We start from the raw sequence: 5,658 nt of genomic DNA, 5'->3' as shown, positions 1-5,658 counted from the left end.
GGCACAGGATAAATCAGGGGTCAGATCTGATGTTCATAAGGTTTCTATGAGCCATACTTAACCCCTAACAGTAACATGAATAAACACAAATTGGAATTCATAATCTAGCAGGAATATATAAGGAAAAATGTACAATATGAATAGTTCCAAGTTATTAATTTTAGAATGAAAAGAGAAGCAGCCCTGAATATTTTACAGACTTTATTAGTTAAAGGCATTATGGTTTACTTTATATCACTATAGTAAAACACACAACAAAAACAAAACCTTAGGTATAATTAACACATCTCTTGAAAGACATAAATTACTCAAAATACCACACAAATCAATGTTGTTGTTGTTTGATGCCGTCGAGTCGTAGATGACTCATAGCGACCCTATGAACGAATGGCCTGAGCACTGTTCGTACATAGAGTTTCTGGAGGCAAGCCATTTTGGAAGTAGATGCCGCTCCTGCTTCCAGGCTTGATTTAGTCGGGAAGCTCCAGCCAACACTGTCTACCATGGGTGCCCATTACCACGATTGGCACATCACTGTCACAGGCTTCAGCATCACAATAGGAAAAAGAAATTGAACAATGAGATATTAGAGAAATTTAATTCAATTAAATATAATTTTATAAGGACAATTCTAAATCAAACATTTCCTTATGAAATGTTATTTTAAAAACACGTAATACAAATATATATGTAATTATTAAGAAAATAGCTAATTAGAGAAATCTGTGCAACAAATGCTTTGAGACTTTTATTGTGATGACAAAATGAAAAAGGACATAAAAATAACAACAGCAAGGAAATAGAAAGATACAAAATTCATTAATATTTTACCAACATGAATACAATAATATATAGTAAAAATATTAATAAATCATGATGGTAATTTAAACTTACTGTCTGAAATAAGCAACAAAGAAAATAAGCTAAAAATACTTATAATGAAAAGAGCATGCATAGACGCACATAAGTTAAAAGTAATGCCTTGAAAGGAATTATAAAATATCGCAAAAGTTTTAAGAAAAGTAAATAAGCACCTATTACCAATTGAAGGATAAAACTTTGGAATTCACTACAGATCTAAATCAAAAGTGTGTTTTCTAAAATTAAAAAAAAAGTATGTTTTCCACAATATAGGTAACCTATTTCAAAATACAAGTAGACTGTAGGCCAATTACTTGGTATAATTTTAACTAAAGTAACACTTATGCAATATTATAAAATATAAATAAGATTTTATTTTTAAACAGTCGGAATAAAGAATAAATATAAGGGGAAAGGTATAAACCTATTTATTTAGAAGTATTACTACTTACTAAGCAGAAAATATGAAATGATTTATAAAAAATAAAATGGATACCTATATTTGCATAGTTGGAACCGAGATCAGAAACTATTTGAAATCAATTGTTTTTTTAATACACTGCCAACCTCAATTAGAAAATAAATTATGTGATTAGGAAATAAAATCCTAAGAATTATCTAAGATAAATTCACAAGACACTAAAAGGTACAAAGCAATGCAGAGGTAAATTTAAGAAAACCCAAAAAAGGGAAAATATTTCATCACTATGCCCCTGAAAATAATCTGTAGATTCTAAGCAATCCCTCTTAGTCTTTGAAGTAGGGATGTGGGATGTGTCTGTGTGTGCACAAAATTCCAAATCATCTGGTGAATCTAATAAAAGAGCATATGACAACAATAAAAAAGAAAATATAGACAAAACAATCTTGGGAAAAAGAACATCTTTGAAAAACCTTACCGCTTGATTTTTTTTTTTTGAGGATGCAAGCCGCAACAGCTTCCTTTATTACTTTTTTTTTAGCTGCAAAATTTCAGTAACAATTTAATTTTCTTTTTTTTCAATTTTATTTTATTGATTTTAATGAACATTTACAGAGATTTCAGATTTTCATTCATTCATTGTTGTACTTTTTTCTTTACCCCCTCCCCCCAGTTTGCTCCTCTCTTTGAAAAGCAAAAGATAAACTTCTTCACTGATATGCAATATCCCCCCATCCTGACCCTGCCCCCCCAATGCACTCCACTATACAACCTTAATTCTGGATTTCTGTGATAATCATAACACCCTATCATATATCACTTTTAAACTGTTCTCTCCCAAATCTGTTTCAATTCAGTATATATAATCGGTCCAGTTTTTTTTTTCTGTTTTACCCCAACTATGGTAGAATACTACGCTGCATTGAAAAACAAGGACCCATGCAATATTATTGAAAATGGGTGACCCTGGAGGACATTATGCTAAGTGAACTATCTCAGTCACAAAAGGACAAATACTGCATGGCGCCAGTGTTGTAAAAGTGACCGATTAATATTAATGGAGACCTGGTTGCTAAGTCAAAGGGAGTTTGTTCCTAATGCAAATTCTCCTCTAGCAGTTCAAATACACCAGCTGCCCCACAAAAGACACACAGTCTCCTCAGGTGGGATTTATAGCCTCAGATGCTCTCTGGAGAATCAGCTGTGAGAAAGTTCCTGTGCCACAGAAATAGAGTTTAGAAAGTCACAGTAATCAGTAATTCAGTACTAGCATAAGATGATAAACAGAAAGTCAGAAATAAAATAGTAATTTGATTCTTTTATCTGTGAACAAAGCGTAAAATAAATAACTGAAACAATTGTACTTTAGTGAATGCTGACAAACTCCCAATCTTCTTATTTAGATCATGAGAAAGAACATTTTAGTGTCATAATGATAAACTATCTGTCAATATATTAGTTTCTCATTGCTGTTGAGTCAGAACCACCCCATATCTGACCTTCCAGAAGATTTTTGGAGGCAGTCAAGTGCATGGGAGGAGATTTCCAATCTTTCTTCCACGGAGTAACTGGCTGATTGAAATTACCAACTCTAAATTAGCAGCATGACTGCTCTTGAAATACCTGCTGAAACTCATTTCTTCCCCCCCCCCCCCTACAATCAACACCTATGGTAGCAGCAGTCAAGTCATCAAGAGGTGTGATATATTGGGAAAACCTGACATCTCTTTTTTTGTTTTATTTTTATTTTATTATTTGAGTGTGTGTGTACCGTCAAATCAGATCTGAGCGGTACAGGAGATTGTTCCTCCTTCCCCGGCAGAGCATCTGGTGGTTTTGAACCGTACACCTCTGGGATTGCAGTACAGCTTCTTGCCACCTGACATCTCTTTTAAAGATCTTTTAAAGATCTCTTTAAAGAGCAAGGATGTCAATTTAAAGTCTAAGATGCACCTTTTTCAGAGCATGGTGTATTCAATTGCTTCACATGCATCTGAAAGTTCAACATTAAATTAGACCGAAAGACTGATGCCTTTGAACTGTGGTGCTGTTGAAGAATATTGAATGTAGATGACTGTAAGAGAAAGGTTGATCCTTTGTATATGAAAGACAATGGCTATAAAAGCCAGGGGTGATCTGTGGTGTTAGTACTTTTGAAAATGATTTTTATATCAATGTCTTACCCCTCCTCACCTCTGGGTACATGGACTCCAGCTTTCTCAACCTCCGACACATGGTTCAACCATTGATCAGTATCTTCAATATCATCAACAGCTGGGAGGCCAAAATTAGAGAGTTAACCCTATTGTAGAGAGATTGTGGTTAGGTGTAGCCTGATGAAGCCTTGAGGATGGAGTCAGGGTTAGAGGTTCTGCTTGCCGGATAATTGACTTGTGGTTGGTATGAGGTTCTGCTTGCCGGATAATTGACTTCTGGTTGGTATGAGTCAAAGCTTGCTAGTCAACAGAGAAAACCAGAGGTTTCTTATATTTGTGTTGCTGAATTGCACCTGGATTTGTTGACTGAGAAACGATATCAACTAATTGAGGAATTGTGTTTTGTTGTTACTCCAACTTGAGACTGCTGGACTAAACAGTGACTTTCACTATCATATCCTTTGCTTCCTCCATCCCCAGCCTACTTCCCTAACAAACCTCACAACAGTGAGGAAAGTCAGGATTGTGAATTAATTTGCAATGAACATGGAGCTCAGAGATTTCTAGAAGTAAGTACAGGTAAACAGGGGTGTCAAGTCTGACCTTGCAACTATGAGTTTGGTATTTTGTATGTTATCTATAGAGACACTTCCTCTTCGTGAAGTTAGTGGAGGTCGGACTTAAATTTCCCTATATTGTCGATGCGTGTTTTATTCTTATGATAGCTTTTAATAAAACGAAAAATAACAAAAATCTTGTTTAAAAATTTTGGATTCTTTTACAAAATTTCAATTCTTGAAAATGTAAGTTCATTTTAATATTCTACTCCACATTTTTAACATTTTGTCTTTCAAAATACAAATTTATAATGTATTTTAATGGTAATTTTTTATATTTGTCTATATTCAAGACAAAAATATTATACTTAATTTTTGTTAAGCTTAAAATCAGTTGCCCCAACATATATTTCCTCTGTTAGGAAATGACCTGTATATTTCTTTCAGTAAGAAGTAAACAGTATGATGTCACTATCAGCTAATAACCTATTGTCCCGCAAACATTTATTTCTCGTTATCAAGGAGCTGGAACTGACTCTAGCTGACCCTGCTGCAGTTTTCAGTGGCTCTAAATAACACAGGAAGAAATTGCACAGCTTTCTTCCCAGGAGCAGCTGGTGGATTCAATCAGCTATCTTTAGGTTGGTAGTGTAACTCCTTACTCACTGAATTACCAAAGTTACACTACCAAGTAAAATGCCGTTTATTTATTTTCTTAAAGTAACAAGATAGGTCACTCTGTTATTCATTATATCCTTGAGGATTTGATATCTAGATCTTCTAGTATCTTGGTCATGGAGACCTAAAATCAAAATAAACAAATAAACAATAACAACGATTCTACTTGAATGACTTTATTTTAAACATGCTTGCTTCCAGGTTGCTTTTTACTTTCATTACTTACTATAAGTTTATATATCACATTTCCGTTATCTATGTTGTTTTTAGGCACTGCCCAGTTGACTATGACACATAGTGACCCTATGAACAACAGCTTAGCATCTTGTCTTGTCCTTTGTCATAGACACAATCTCCACCATACTTAAGCCCGTTGTTGCAGTCGTTGAATCAGCCCATCTCGTTGAGCGTCTCCTCTTCCTTCACTGATCCTCTATCTTGTGCACATGATGTCTTTTCTTAAGGACTGGTCTTTCTTGACAAGATTTCCAAGGTAAGTGCCAGGAATGTTCTTCATCCTTGCTTTTCTAGAGCATTCTGATTGTACTTCCTCTCAGACAGACTATTCAATCTTTTGGCAGCACTCGGGATATTCAATACTTATCTCTGACAGCATAGTTCAAAAACATTGAATTTTCCCTCAATCTTTCTTATTTTTGCTTTTGTTAAATTATGGTGCTAGTAAAGGAATACTAAATATGCATGTACTACTAGATGAACCAAGAGATCTGTCTTGAAAGAAGTGTATCCATTATGCAACTACAGCTTGGCCACTCCTCAAAAAGTTAAATTTATTTACCTTCTGGGCCAGCCATGCCATTCCTGGGAGTACACTCAAATGGCTGTGAAGCAAAGACTCAGATACTTATATGCCAAAGTTCAATGCAGTATTCTTTTTTACAGCCCAGAGACGAAAGAAAGAAAGAAAGAAAGAAAGAAAGAAAGAAAGAAAGAAAGAAAGAAAGAAAGAAAGAAAGAAAGAAAG

At 34.6% G+C, this 5,658-nt stretch overlaps 1 pseudogene; it reads right to left on the bottom strand.

Annotated features, from left to right (window-relative positions):
• Nucleotides 1-5,570: 5,570 nt before the first annotated feature.
• LOC102845514 overlaps nt 5,571-5,658 on the bottom strand; it is a 7,147-nt pseudogene continuing 7,059 nt past the window's right edge.

The sequence above is a fragment of the Elephantulus edwardii genome, unplaced genomic scaffold (assembly GCF_000299155.1).
Source record: "Elephantulus edwardii isolate Elephantulus edwardi_28Jun2011 unplaced genomic scaffold, EleEdw1.0 scaffold00022, whole genome shotgun sequence".
In the NCBI taxonomy this organism is placed as follows: domain Eukaryota; kingdom Metazoa; phylum Chordata; class Mammalia; order Macroscelidea; family Macroscelididae; genus Elephantulus; species Elephantulus edwardii.
The sequence above is the reverse complement of the archived record's forward strand: the minus strand, read 5'-3'. Positions and strand labels throughout refer to the sequence as shown.